We start from the raw sequence: 14,186 nt of genomic DNA, 5'->3' as shown, positions 1-14,186 counted from the left end.
ATATATATATATATATATATATATATATATATATATATATATATATATATATATATATATATATATATATATATATATATATATATATATATATATATATATATACATACATACATACATATATAGAGCAAATCCATATAAAGTGGTCCACTAAACGCTGACTGACCATTTTATTTATTTATTTATTTATTGAGTGATCACCACTATGTATTGATATTGCAAAACCACCAATTTCAAGTAATCGCTCAAAAAATGAGCAGGCCTTTCTGGATTTTGCTATTATTGTTGTTGTTGCTCGTACCCCTTGCTTTGAATATTACGTTACAAACCAAAAAAATAAAATATATAGGCTAATTTTTGGTATGACTCTATAGTTAAAGTAAAATATATGTATTCAAAATGAATGTCAATGTGGGAAAAATTAGGGTCAGTATAATCAGTCCCTCCAGAATTCCGCGATTCTGCGAACGCTGAATTTACCGCAAAATCAAGCAAATGGCGCAAAATTCTGAGGGGCTTGCAATTTTTCTAAATTACTGCATATTTTCAGCAGATTTTGGGCCTGAACGCCTCTTCGAAGTGGGCTACGTACGTTGAACTAGAATCGATTGATAAACAACTGTTTGCGGCATTGCCTCAGCAATGCATCTGTCAGTCAACCACCGCAACAACCCCACCCCCGGTGTAAGCGTGCAACTCTCTCTCTCTCACACGCTCTGAGTGACATCGTTTCCATCGATCGGTTCAGTTTATCAGCAGTGTCTGTATGTTGCATAAAAGAAGCTTGCGCACTCTGTAAACAACATCAAAATGGACGAGGAGCAAGACGGAACATTTGAAGTAGACACTGAATGAAAATGTATTCGGTAATATAGCGGGTTCCAAACAGCAGGCAACTACTTTACCTTTCTGACACTGCTTGTGTACTGATTGTTTACTTTTGAACTTTATGGTTATGTTCTTTTGCACTTTAATCTGTTTGAAACATTTGTTTACTTTTATACATTTTGTGTATTCTTCAAAAGTATGCCACTGTCATATTTCTTTTTGTTGTATTATAAAAATACTAATCAACCCTGTAAAGCCTGAAATACTTAAATAATAGTCAGAAAATAATTTATTTTTTAAACATAAGTTGTTGTTTTTTTTGTTTTTGTTTTTACCTTTAGACAAATATAAAAGAAAAAGTTTGCATGTGGTTTATGTTTTGTCATATATTTGATACACCAGGATTTACAATATGATATAGTGAGTATGGAGGGGAAAAACAGCTTTTTCAATTTTATTCAGAGGCCAAAACTCAACAAAAATTGCAGTTTGCTGCAGTTGTTATTTATATGACCAAAAATTTACAGCAGACTACTTACATAAAATGCATATGAATATAATTTGTCACACTATATCTCCTAATAATGTCTTGGTAAGAAGATATGCTTAGTTTTATGATAAATAAATATATTTTTTTAAATTACAGAGCCCAGTGGTTCTTGAACTCAGAAAAGTAATAAAAATGTTAGAAGAATATTGATTTTTACTGAAAAACTACACAAGAAATGCTGCACATATTGCCACACATTTTGAGAAAAGCCGCTGGAAAATCAGTCATTTTAGGCCGCAGAAATCAGAAAAAAGTCCCACAAAATCCTGGAGGGACTGTATAATGATAAAAATACATGAAAATTGCATGTGGAAGTGAAGTGAGTTATCATGCAGCTGGGGTTCTGTGTGTTCATCTCTGAGAATCTGGAAAGAACGCCAAACATTTAAATATTAATGCTGTCATATGAATGGAGATTAGATTGTGTACAGTTGATTCGATGAAGTCTACAGGTCATACGAAAAGTCAAAAAGTTATTGATAATAATAGAGCTGTACACTTTCTGAATAAAATACAAGCAGTCCAAACAAAATGTGGTTACTATGTTGATCTGAGTGATTAGCTATGTTTCCATCCAAAGTTGCAAAATGGAATATAGCATAAAACATTTGTGAATAAATCACTGTTTTCATGTGTTCAAGAGAACAAAATCATCACTTCCTGGGAAACTGGCACAAAATATCTGTAATAAAAATGGAAGTTGCTGAAATTGGGCTCTTTTTTCCTCCATCATAAATGAGTTGCATCTCAGAGCGCCAGATGGATCGCAATAAATGCTGTCATGTTCTCTTGATGTTAAACCCAATCATTCTGCTGACAGACTCTGACTTTTAGAATAACCAAACCAAAATTTGAGATGCTGTATGATGAAACGGATCCTCTGGTTAGTCCAGTTATCCAATCCCGTCCACTGTCGATGCAAAGTTTTTTGTTGCGGATCAAGGGATTTATTCTGTAAATGTGTTTTTATCACTTTATGTGCATGTCTTCTTATTGGATAAGAAAAATATAACTACCTCAACTGAGTTCATAAGTTTTTTATTAGAGTTTATTAGAGTAATTATTTAAAAAAAATAAAAAATAAATAAATAAATGTGATCTGTCTCACAGGGAATATCAGTTTACAGATTTTCACTATAAATTATAAGATGACTATATTTAACAGCATTTTACTGTCCAATTACATGAAATGTCCCATTACAGTTTAATTTATTAGTTCACTTTCAAATAAAAATTTCCTGATAATGTCTTTTTTTTTTTTTTAAAAATAAAATAAAAAAAATCAACTTATGGAAAAAACAGAATTGGCGCCAAGTTCGTACCATAAGTTGAATAGGGAAGGCGTAGGACATACAGTGTAAGCTTTTTGAACTATACGGAAGGCGGTCTGGCGGGAGCACTTGCGAGGCAATCATTTGTGTTTTATAAAGCATATACATTTTTATTATTTTTAATTTCTTTTCGACTGAAGAAAGGACATGGACATCTAGAATGACATGGGGGTGAGTAAATTATCAGGAAATTTGAAAGTGAACTAATCCGTTAACAAATTACCGTAGCATTTTTGTAGAATCTTACTGTTAAAATTACGATCATTTTTTACAGTGTACATGTGAAAAATAGTGACAATCATGTCAACACTTATTTGACATCCAATCCATACATCATCAGACAATCATCAATCCACCTAATGCTACAAGTACGTCACATAAACCCCCTAAATGCAGATGGAATCATGGGTTATTTTAACACATATTTACTTCAAAGGTCTCACCCTCACACTTCTATCACAGCTGAGTAAGTGTTCAGTAAACAGTCTCTGTATGTGATGGAGTGCGGGCTTGATGTGTTGGGTAACCCTGCTGCCCACTGCAAACCAAGCAGCATGCATCTATCTGCACTCTCTAACCCTGGAGCAAATGGTCTGGCTGACCAAAGCTGGAGAGACTTCAATAATCCGCAGCATTACCGCAGCCTAGATTTCAAACGTCTCAAACCGCTAACATACGCTTTGTCCAAACGCAAGACAGAATGCTCTCATTTATCACCCTGTTTTCCACTTCACAAGCCCACCATGTTTTAGCACAGCCTGACCTTCTACTTTCAGGTGTTATCTGACAAGGTTTGGTGGCTTTTGTATGTTAATTCCTCAATAATGGGTTGTATGTACAACTTGACCTTGGCTTGAATCTGTGAAAAGAAAATATGACATGAAAAATAACAGTTTGACCCTCAGATCTGAAACACTGGAGCCTTTAAAACTCCTTGCCTAGGGTAAAACCCATTACGCACATTTCTGTCACATACGCAGTCAAGTCTTCAGGAAGCACTTACATCGCACATTCTTTACTTCTTTTGTCTCTTCCCGGGTTAGGCAAAAGAATTGAAGAATTGGTTCTCTTCTAATACATGATTAGAATTTTTATGTGTTCTGTTTAAGGTTTCCATCTTGTAAGCTGCTTCATGTTGTCTGGCAGAGTTTAAATTAGAGAATTCTGGGAAATTAATGAATTCTTCCTCTCTGGTTCAGTGTTGCCAACTATTTTCAATGGAAAATAGCTAAAGCCTGCTTAAAAAGTCACTAAATGCCACTAGATGACGTAAGGGGCCAAACTGTCGACACTTTACATTAGTTTTCTCTCCTAATCTGTGCACACACACAGTATTATATTATAATATACTGTACAGCTAAATGTCCAATAAAGCTGTTCACATTTACATATTTTGATATGATATAGTGACTGACTACATGTTAACCATCAGCAATCCAAAAAGTTGCTAGATATTTTGCTAGTCACTTTTAAAAATGAAAAATAAAGTCACACTGTCTAAAAAATTGCCAAGCACTGCCTAAAGTTTTTAAGATGTATTAAATATAATAAATTTCACTTAGAATTAAGCAGACATTTATGTAGATAAACATATATTATTCATATAATTTAATATTTTAAGAAATACCCATGTTTGATAAATTACATTAAAGTGGCATTCCCAGAAGTCTCTGTGTGATGCATCATATTTAAAGCAGTTATGTACAGTATTATTTTAATATACAGTTAAACCAAATATTATTCAGACGTTTTTGATATTTTTGGTATATTTTTTACGAATAGGTGCAGGACACTATAGTTCATTTATATAAGTGAGGACTGCAAAATTAAAGTAAACTGTGACATATTATACCCAAAAATTCTTCATACAGTGGACTATCAGTAAAATTGATTAAAAAAAAAAAAAAAATTGGAACCAAAAATTCTTCAGACACTTTTTTCCTGACCATGTTTTGCTTAAGTGTTGTCTGACATAATTAAGATTAATTTTTCCTGACACAGTTTAACTCTCAGATCTTGTCATATTTTATTACCATTTTTTTTTTTTAAACTATAGTGAATGAACTATATTAATGAATGAAATGTTCAAGGTGTCTGAATACATTTTGGTTTGACTATATTATGTTTTAAATTAATATTTATTATTGCATTACTGTAGTGTAATGTGCGTTTTGTGTGGGTAATATAATAATAATGTTTATTAGCCATGGTTCATGGGGGAAAAATCTGAAATTTTAAATACAAAGCAGATTTTACTAGTAGGATGGCATATTAACATTGTAGTAGTTAATGGAACATATATATGGTTATGAGCTGTGAAATATACAATATACCAAGCTGCCATTACATAATGCCTAAAACATTCTCATGCACTGGATTTCTAGTAACCACAGCAGCCAGTTTTGAACTGTAAATTGAACAGGATTTTTGTTACAGTGTGCTACCCATTACGACCTTATAAAATTAACAAAAGGATGAAGAAAAGAACTGCTATTAAATCCCTAATGGTCGTGACCCACATTTAGGCTGATGGAAGCATTCAGATGTGGCCCATTTGAGCTATTCTACATGGTCTTCCTGCTAGCAGCTTTTACTAAGCTCCTTAAAAGGCTGCCCTGAGGAATCAATGATAGCCTCTGGGAACAGCCTCGCAAGGCCTTATCTCTGTTCATTTATCCAAAGAACTTCAGAGCACAATGTCTGTGGTGTCCTTAACATCAAATATATAAATATATAAAACACAAGCACAACCTCTTCACCCTTTCGGGCTATCATCACAATACGTATATATACTATACACACAATGCTGCCATTATGGTACTGTCTCCATCTCTCTTGTTCTCTATAGAGTAGCTCCAGTTTTCTTAGTTTATTTGTTCCTCTCTCTCTCTCTCTCTCTCTCTCTCTCTCTCTTTCTCTCTCTCAGATAGATGGAGCATGATGCATTTTTAGAGCCGTCTCTTCAAAGCATGGAACAACCAATAAGAGGCTCTTACTGCCACTGTGTGTAATATGCTGTCATACTGATTTAAGGTCTACTCTAGCGCTGCTCTTTGAGTTTTATGTGATATAATGACTGAACTAATTGAACTAAATAATGATGCAATCAATATTTTCTGTCCACAGCATACAGTATCAATATTATATGAATATTCTTTGTAAAAATATGAATATTAAATACTTGATATGAATTCCACATTCTTAGAATAAAAACTTCAGGAATAACAGTGATTTTACCACAGTTAAGTGGTGTATAGTACAAGTGTGTATAACCCCCTTAACCACTTGTTCTGTATGTTGCAGTAATTTATAAAAAAAAAAACAGGAATCTGATAGAAGAATACAAAGATAAGAAAATGAAATTTAAAATGATTTTAAAAAAATCACAGTAAACAATTATTTCGCCATTGAATATTGTTCATTGGACTTACTGTATAGTTTCAAGCAACCTGGTGCACTAATGTACAAATTAATTTACAGTATATGTGTAATAATGAATGATTTTAAAGGGTTAGTTCACCCAAAAATGAAAATAATGTCATTTATTACTCACCCTCATGCCGTTCCACACCTGTAAGACCTTGTTTAATCTTCGGAACACAAATTAAGATATTTTTGTTGAAACCCGATGGCTCAGTGAGGCCTCCATAGCCAGCAATGACATTTCCTCTCTCAAGGTCCATTAATATAAACTAATATTTTTGGTGCGCCAAAAAAACAAAATAATGACTTATATAGTGATGGCCGATTTCAAAACACTGCTTCAGGAAGCTTCGGAGCGTTATGAATCAGCATATCAAATCATGATCGGATCGCGTGTCAAACCGCCAAACTGCTGAAATCACGTGACTTTGGCGCTCCGAACCACTGATTCGACACGCTGATTCATAACGCTCCGAAGCTGAAGCATTGTTTTGAAATCGGCCATCACTATATAAGTCGTTATTTTGGTTTTTTTGGTGCACCAAAAATATTCTTGTTGCTTTATAATATTAATATTGAACCACTGTACTCACATGAACTGATTTAAATATGTTTTTAGTACATTAATGGATCTTGAGAGAGGAAATGTCATTGCTGGTTATGCAGGCCTCATTGAGCCATCGGATTTCACCAAAAATATCTTAATTTGTGTTCCGAAGATGAACGAAGGTCTTACAGGTTTGGAACGGCATGAGGGTGAGTAATAAATGGCAGAATTGTAATTTTTGGGTGAACTAACCCTTTAAGACACCAATAATAAATGATTTGATACAAGTTTATATAAATTCTGACTATAAGTTAACTAGTACAGCTTAAACGCACAGACTTTTGAGAGAATACATTTGTTCACTTTTTTGTAAGAAAAGGAAACTACTAAGATTTTACAATGTTTTATAATTTAAGCAGGGTTTGAAACTAACTTTTTCACTCACTGGCCACTCATTTGGCTACTAAATTTTAAATTTACAGGCCATTCAGAACTTCTACCAGCCAAAAATAAAAATTAAATAAACCACATTAAAACAAGAGTAACACAAAAAAATCTAGCTTGTATTGTTGTGTTACTTTTGACCCACTTGAGTTACTTTCATCCCAACAGACAGGGTCAAAGTAAAAATGTGCAACTTGTGTTCAAAGTGAAATTATACTGTCATTCTACATTTATACAAAATACCACCTGGTATTGATAGACCACACTTGTGAGTTATTAACCACAGAAAAAATATATCTCTGTCTAAAAACATCTTTTAAAATTAAGTTTTTCTAAAAAATGGTACTTTCATCCCTGCAAAGAACACCAGGATCTCAGGATCAGGGTCTGCTAAAATTGTAGGATGTTGGAAAATAACAATGCCTTTTCTGTTAACCAAATCTCCTCATTATTATGTTTTTTTTTTAATCTTCACTATTGCTTCAAAGCAAATGAACAAGCACACCATTATTTGTTGCTTAGTGACGTGTATGTTCAAGTAAACCAGATATGCGCAGATTCTGCACAATACGCTGTATTAAATATATCATAATGACTCACAAGTTGAGTATTCGCTCTAAATCTGTGCAGATTTGGCTAACATGAACTTAACCAGCAAAGTGAGTAAAACCCACCAAATTGGTTAGCGATTTGACAGCGTTACCGCCACAGTTGATTTTTACTTGCATATGGTGTGTTGGCGGGTGTTAATTTCAAACCCTGAATATAATATTTTGCAACGGCTTTAAACATGGCTCATTCAGTTACTTGCTGCATGCATGCTTGGACAGACATGGGGAGTTTTGCCCAGAACAGAACCATACCGCCAACACTAACTCTATGCTATAATGTAATAAATCATATACTCGATGAAGTGGTCCTGACTGAAATGTGATTCATCATCATTTTCATGTTTTATCTTGCCAATTTACACATTCAAGCCTTTTTAAACAATTCTGGGGCAAGAAGAGATTAAAAAAACTCAATTCGAACTGATTCCTCTTTAGCATCTCCTTGCGTTTGAATGGACACAAAATTATGCCAAAATACCAATCTCAGTAAGTATTCTCATAAACACAGCCAGTTATGTCTTAAGTGAACATACACAGTTGAGAAAGAAATCGGATATGTATCATTATACTGGATCTGTGCATTCGGTCTTAAAGTGACAGCAGCCTATAAAAACCTGCTGCTCTCTGTGTCATTAATGTTTATCAAACAACAAAACACAGCTTTAACAAAGATTAATCTGTATTAAATGTATACAGTAAACACTATAATGTTATTTTAAGTTTAGGATTTAATTATTACGTTTGTACCTGAATACTACAGTTAGAGTTTACTTTATTTGTAAATTTGTTATATTGTATTTATATATGCTTGCAATTAGTGTACTTGTTTTTTTGTTTTTGTTTCTTCACTTGCCTTTAATAATGTTTAAACTTTATGCTAGTAGTTTTTGCTGTGGTATTTAAGTATTTAAAGTGTTCTTTAAGTAATACATGGAAAGCAAAGTCACATTTGCCCATCCAACCCCCCCAGCGCATATCACATAACATATCATCCTATATCCATTGCAAAAGACACCAGGGTTATACAGTCATCCGCATCTCCCGTTGTGCACTAATTTGGCTTTAATTAACAATAATTAACATTTTAAGTGACTATTCAGTTTCTTTCCTATACTTGCTTTTTTGACGCACATTGTAACCTGCAGTCATGTCAGGCGTTTGAACAAAAGCAGAACCTTCACATTTGTATAACACTACAAAATAGCTGATGCAAGGTCATTTGTCCTACTCTTTGGTAAATAGAACAGAAATAAGGAGCCTGGAATAAAGGCGTCCTTGTCCTTTTGGGAAGTGCAGTGCTTTAGTCTGCTTTATGAGAGTATAAGAGATCTTTTGAGGCAAGGTCAGAGGAATGCTGGCCGAGAACATTTAGATTCCATTCCTGTTGCTTTTTACTGGCATCTCGCTTACCAAGAGACTGACATGAAGTGGATATGTAGGCTTATGTTTTCAACAGGACTTTTCCCTTTTAGCCTTTAATCAAAACTGTTTCTACACACTCCTAGTTACTATTTTTTCTGAATATTTTAATTACTTAATTATTTAGTTACATCCAACAAATTCCTAAATCTCCTCTCTTTTTTATTTATTTATTTATTTATTTTTTTTATTGAAGTAAGTCTGGACTGACCTGTCTGTTTGACAGAAAATCTCGGGGTTTTTGTAGAGGACACATGGAGACATTTTGAAAGACATGTGTGTAAGATTTACTGCTCAACTATAAATCTTTGAAATGGCTATTAAGTGTGAGCATGCGTGTGTGCTTTATACAAATGCATTCAAATGCAAGTTAAACCACTATTGTACCAAGTGCACCCCGGCAGTCCTTTCAAATGGCATGGGCAGCTCACATCCTTCCAGAGTGCCATTAAATTCAGCTCTGAATGAAAGCAAAGGAAATATGGAAGTTGAAATGATCTGTAAAATCAAGCCTATTATCTTTTTCTTCTATTTACGATGATGTGTATGCATCACTGCTGGGCTGGTGTGAAAAAGAGGAACTTATCCATTTTAAAATAGTTTAAAAGTATATAGGCACTGTATTCATGTAGTGTCATTGATAAGTTATAACACTTGACTACACTACAATAGGTTTTGCAAGAGAAATAGGCAGCATATTGTGTATCATTATTTTGTAAATTTTGAACACAAAATTGTTGGACACCTTTGTAGTGAAGATGACACTTGCAATGTCCAAGTAAGGTAAATTGTAAAGTAAAATATAATAAATATATTTTTTTGATTTTTCATGTCTCTATCAAACTATCAAATGTAAGCCCTCAACATCTGTCTGGAATTAAAAAAAAAAAAAAAAAAGAACAGAAGAAAGAGTGTTTTTTTTTCTCATCCCTGTCAAGACTTTAAAAAGATATTCAGTCAGTTCAGATTCAGCAGGTAAACTGACACAGAAAACCACATCGGTCATTGTTTGCTTTCAGTTCTCTCTACCAGCTTCTGCAGTATTTTGCGTTCAGACACTTTAAGCTGAACCACAGAGGCAGATGAATTACTGTCTTCTGAGTGACCTTCATCTGAGTGATGGCAATAGTCCAGTGTTTTTCAACCATGGAGGTCAGTAAAAGGTGACTCAGAGAACAGATCACCTGATTTGATCTAACAGTGAAAGACTACGGCAGCAGGATTGATGCTAAAGGGCTTTTCTTGTTTTCTGTTTTCAAGCATGACATCAAAGTGTTCTCATCATTCAGCGTATGGAAAATTGTAGTAACAATAAAGACAGGAAACCCCAGTAGCTAGCAATGATTTGTTGCAGTATAGCATCCTCAAAATGTATTGACCATGAAACCAAATCCCTTTGATCCTTTTACATCAAAATGTGGGAAAAGTGGAAGACAGCGATTTTGCCAAATTGGACATTTTCATAGCAAACAACACTAACCCCATCCAAAATGACCCCTAAAACATTCATAATAATGTTAATGGTCAAATCCTACCAATAACCCTAACGTAAAATTAAATTAGTTGATGAGCTGTTATTTCAGGATCAACATATACGTATGGCAAAAAGCAGCATTTTGTGTAATTTCCAAATAATAAATAAAATAATAAAAAAATAATAAAAAAAAAAATCTATTTTTTTTTTTCAAATAGGTTAAATTAAACCCTATGAACCAAATTTCATAAGATATTAAGGCTTGTTTTTTTTGGAGAATATACGTTATATTATATATTTTTTCCTACCCTTAATGGCATTTATTCTAGAAAAAAAAAGTGAAATTCATACTGTACTTAAAGGGATAGTTCACCCAAAAATGAAAATTCTGTCATCATTTACTCACCCTCAAGTTGAAAGTTTGTAACCAGGCCACTTTGGGGCACCATGGACTTCCATAGTAGGAAAAAAAAAAAAAAGAAATCTACTATGGAAGTCAATGGTGCCCCAAAACTGTTCAGTTTAACACATTCTTCAAAATATCTTCCTTTTTGTTCAACAGAACAAAGAAAATTATACAGATTTGGAACAACTTGAGGGTGAGTAAATTATGACAGAATTTTCATTTTTGGCTGAACTATCCCTTTAAAAACAATTTGCCAGCAGGATAAGAAAAATAACATTCTTCAAGATATTCCCTGAAAACAAGTATTAATATCTTATGCATTTTTCTTTTATTGTGCATTTATCTTGTTTAAAGCATGTTTAGATATTTTTTATAAAACAGAAATATTGTTTAAAAATGTATTATTATTATTATATGCATTTTAAGGATAAAGGTGATAGTCCAAGTGCAGGCTATACATGTACTGTAAATGTTGTTTGGTACAATGGTTTTACACCAATAATGAAAAACAATGAAAATAATGAATAACAAGAAATAACATATATATGACATATATAAGATATATATACTAGCTACAAGCAAAAACATAAATTGCTACAGTTGTTCTGGATTTATATGGTCTGCTCTGCATGAAAAAGACCAGCATATTTCTTACATTAAAGCAAACATCACTAAGAGCTCAGAACTTGGATGTGTCATTCAGAATGGATTTAAATGAGTGGCTACTTCAAAAATACCAGTCTACGGGACCAAAATACCAATAAAGACATTGGTAGAGAGAAGATATCCAAAAGCAGGACCGTGCATAATCCTTCAAGACACTAAATGCCAGAGCACATAAACAGGTTCTCTGCGTAAAAACACAAGATAAGCTAGCGTGAATGGCAGGGCTACGGAATTAGGCTTTCTTTGGTGATACCATCCACTTCCAGGCTCACTTCGACCAATCACAATCACTTAAGTTGCAGTGTATTGTCTCACAATGAAATAAGCCTAACCCTAACCCAACTCTAACCATTCTCCAAGTGAGAGCTAAAATATGCTCTTCACTGATAGGGAATGGCAACAGCAATCCCTTTTAATGCGTCGCCTTTACGGACAATTGCTTATTCACCAAATCACCATGACAACTCCAAGGCACATCTCTCTCCCTCCCTCTCTCTCTCTCTCTCTCTTTCTCTCTCTCTCTCTCTCTCTCTCTCTCTCTCTCTCTCTCTCTTTCTCTCTGCTTTGCAATTCAGTGCAAATCATCTCCCAAGTCTTTTAAACTACAGTTTGACAGTCTCGTCCTTGAAATTAAAACTGTAAAACTAATCAAGTCTGTCTTAAATTACAAAATGAGTGGCACTAACACCAGCCACTTGAGCATGTCCTTATTTAATAATGCAGTATTTTTGTACATATGAAGCATTTGTTGAATGTGGGCAACTGCTAGTAAATAATAAGCTGTCTCAGTAGTACGCCATATTGTGACATGCTATAATTCATTTAAAACAACATTTTTTATTTTTTTTTATTTATTTATTTATTTTTTTTCATTTCCATACATGCAGTCTTTATGAACTTATAATAGTTGAGGCTACATGGCATATGTGTACTTAAAAAAAAAAAATGTATTTGTCAGACAGCAGGACATTTGAAATTTTAAATAAATTGAAAAAGAAAATCTTACAGGAAACGATGATCAGTTACAGACCATATATATATATATATATATATATATATATATATATATATATATATATATATATATATATATATAATATGTTATTATAATATATGTTTAAGTGTTTAAAAAAAGTTCATCAGCATGTTGCATTTATGTGCATGTAATGCATGTAACGCCTCTAAAAAAACATGATTTTCTTGTCCCCATAATTGTGAATTAACTGTAAAATATTGACATTAAATTTACAGTACTCTAAAAGAGGTGAAAAGAAAACATAAATCCAATCATCAGCTCGCAATGGAATCCACGCATAACATGAACGCATAATGGAAGACGCTTAAAATGACAGATGACAATCTGTTAGCGACGCGACGCGACAAAACTCTTCAAATTCAACGCAGCCGTCCAGACCTCTAGAGCGCGACGCGTCTTTCGAGGTTGCGCATGGGATCCTGACGTCGGTATCAAGTCGATCAATCAAAGACTTTTTTTAGGCGAGCGGCGGGACGCGACGCGACGCAACTAGAAAGCTACGCGTCGCGTCGCTCGCTAGCAGTGCAGATGGGGTGTAACAAGTGCAAGAGATCCTCACCCTCACCTCCTGTTACTTTTACCAGCATCACAGCCTGTCTAGTTCACTCCAACAATCCCGCTTCAGCTATTCTGAATATACAGAGCTGCACATCTCCACACCACCGACACACAAGGTACACTCAAGTTCACCGAATTGTTAAGTGACAATCCTGACACAAGAGATCTTGAGATAAGATATAGCAGTGCGCACCGCCTTCTCAAGTCTGTTCGTTTGGTGACTAATAACTTATCCTCATAAACAAACATTTCCCTCATAAACAACTCACCTGCTTTGGTGAAATATCAAATCCCCCATTCCTGGTATTCCTGTTCCCTCAAAAAAGCCTTGATACGTGTGTGTTAATGGTAATCCGTTGCAGTTGTGTTAAGATTTCCTCCCACTGTTCTTCAAGCAATTCGCGTGACCTTTTCCAGCGAACGCATCCTTCATCCTTTACACTCCAGTCACATTCTCCTGTTTTTCCTGCGTGTATGATCCTGGTGCTCTGGTCCTGCGTGTTCGTGAGCTCCCCACACGAGCTTCACGAGTGCGCGCTGCGCGGACACGCTTGAGTGTTCGGGAACGCCAGCACAGGCGAGGGTTACTAGGAAACCAAAAGCGCACACACATGCTGCACTCAGGAGAGAGGGGGTGTGAGTAACCCTGCTTTCCAGGACATCTATAGAGAGCTTTTTGCTATTGAATTATGTGAATTGCGTTTCCACAATATAAAACCAATAAGGCAATTTAAAAAACAGAATAGCAAAATAACACCAACACTAAAGCGATCTCATTGGGACTAATTGATGTGTGCTTTATAGGGGAGCCGGGGGCTAGCTCTAACACTTTGTAGAGGAAACATTTTGAAGGTTTCTTTTTGAAAGACAATTTCTATATAGACCAGTTGTTG

General features: G+C 34.5%; 1 protein-coding gene across 1 annotated transcript in view; it reads right to left on the bottom strand.

The window, feature by feature from the left end:
- The window catches only part of nlgn3a (neuroligin 3a), a 272,172-nt gene extending 258,358 nt beyond the window's left edge, over positions 1-13,814 (bottom strand). Inside the window, exon 1 of the mRNA XM_067391373.1 lies at positions 13,563-13,814. The gene's annotated coding sequence lies outside the window, so the exon portion shown is untranslated. The remainder of the gene's footprint in view (positions 1-13,562) is intronic.
- Positions 13,815-14,186: the final 372 nt, after the last annotated feature.

The sequence above is a fragment of the Chanodichthys erythropterus genome, chromosome 1 (assembly GCF_024489055.1).
Source record: "Chanodichthys erythropterus isolate Z2021 chromosome 1, ASM2448905v1, whole genome shotgun sequence".
Taxonomy (NCBI): Eukaryota; Metazoa; Chordata; class Actinopteri; order Cypriniformes; family Xenocyprididae; genus Chanodichthys; species Chanodichthys erythropterus.
This window is presented reverse-complemented; position numbering and strand designations above follow the sequence as displayed.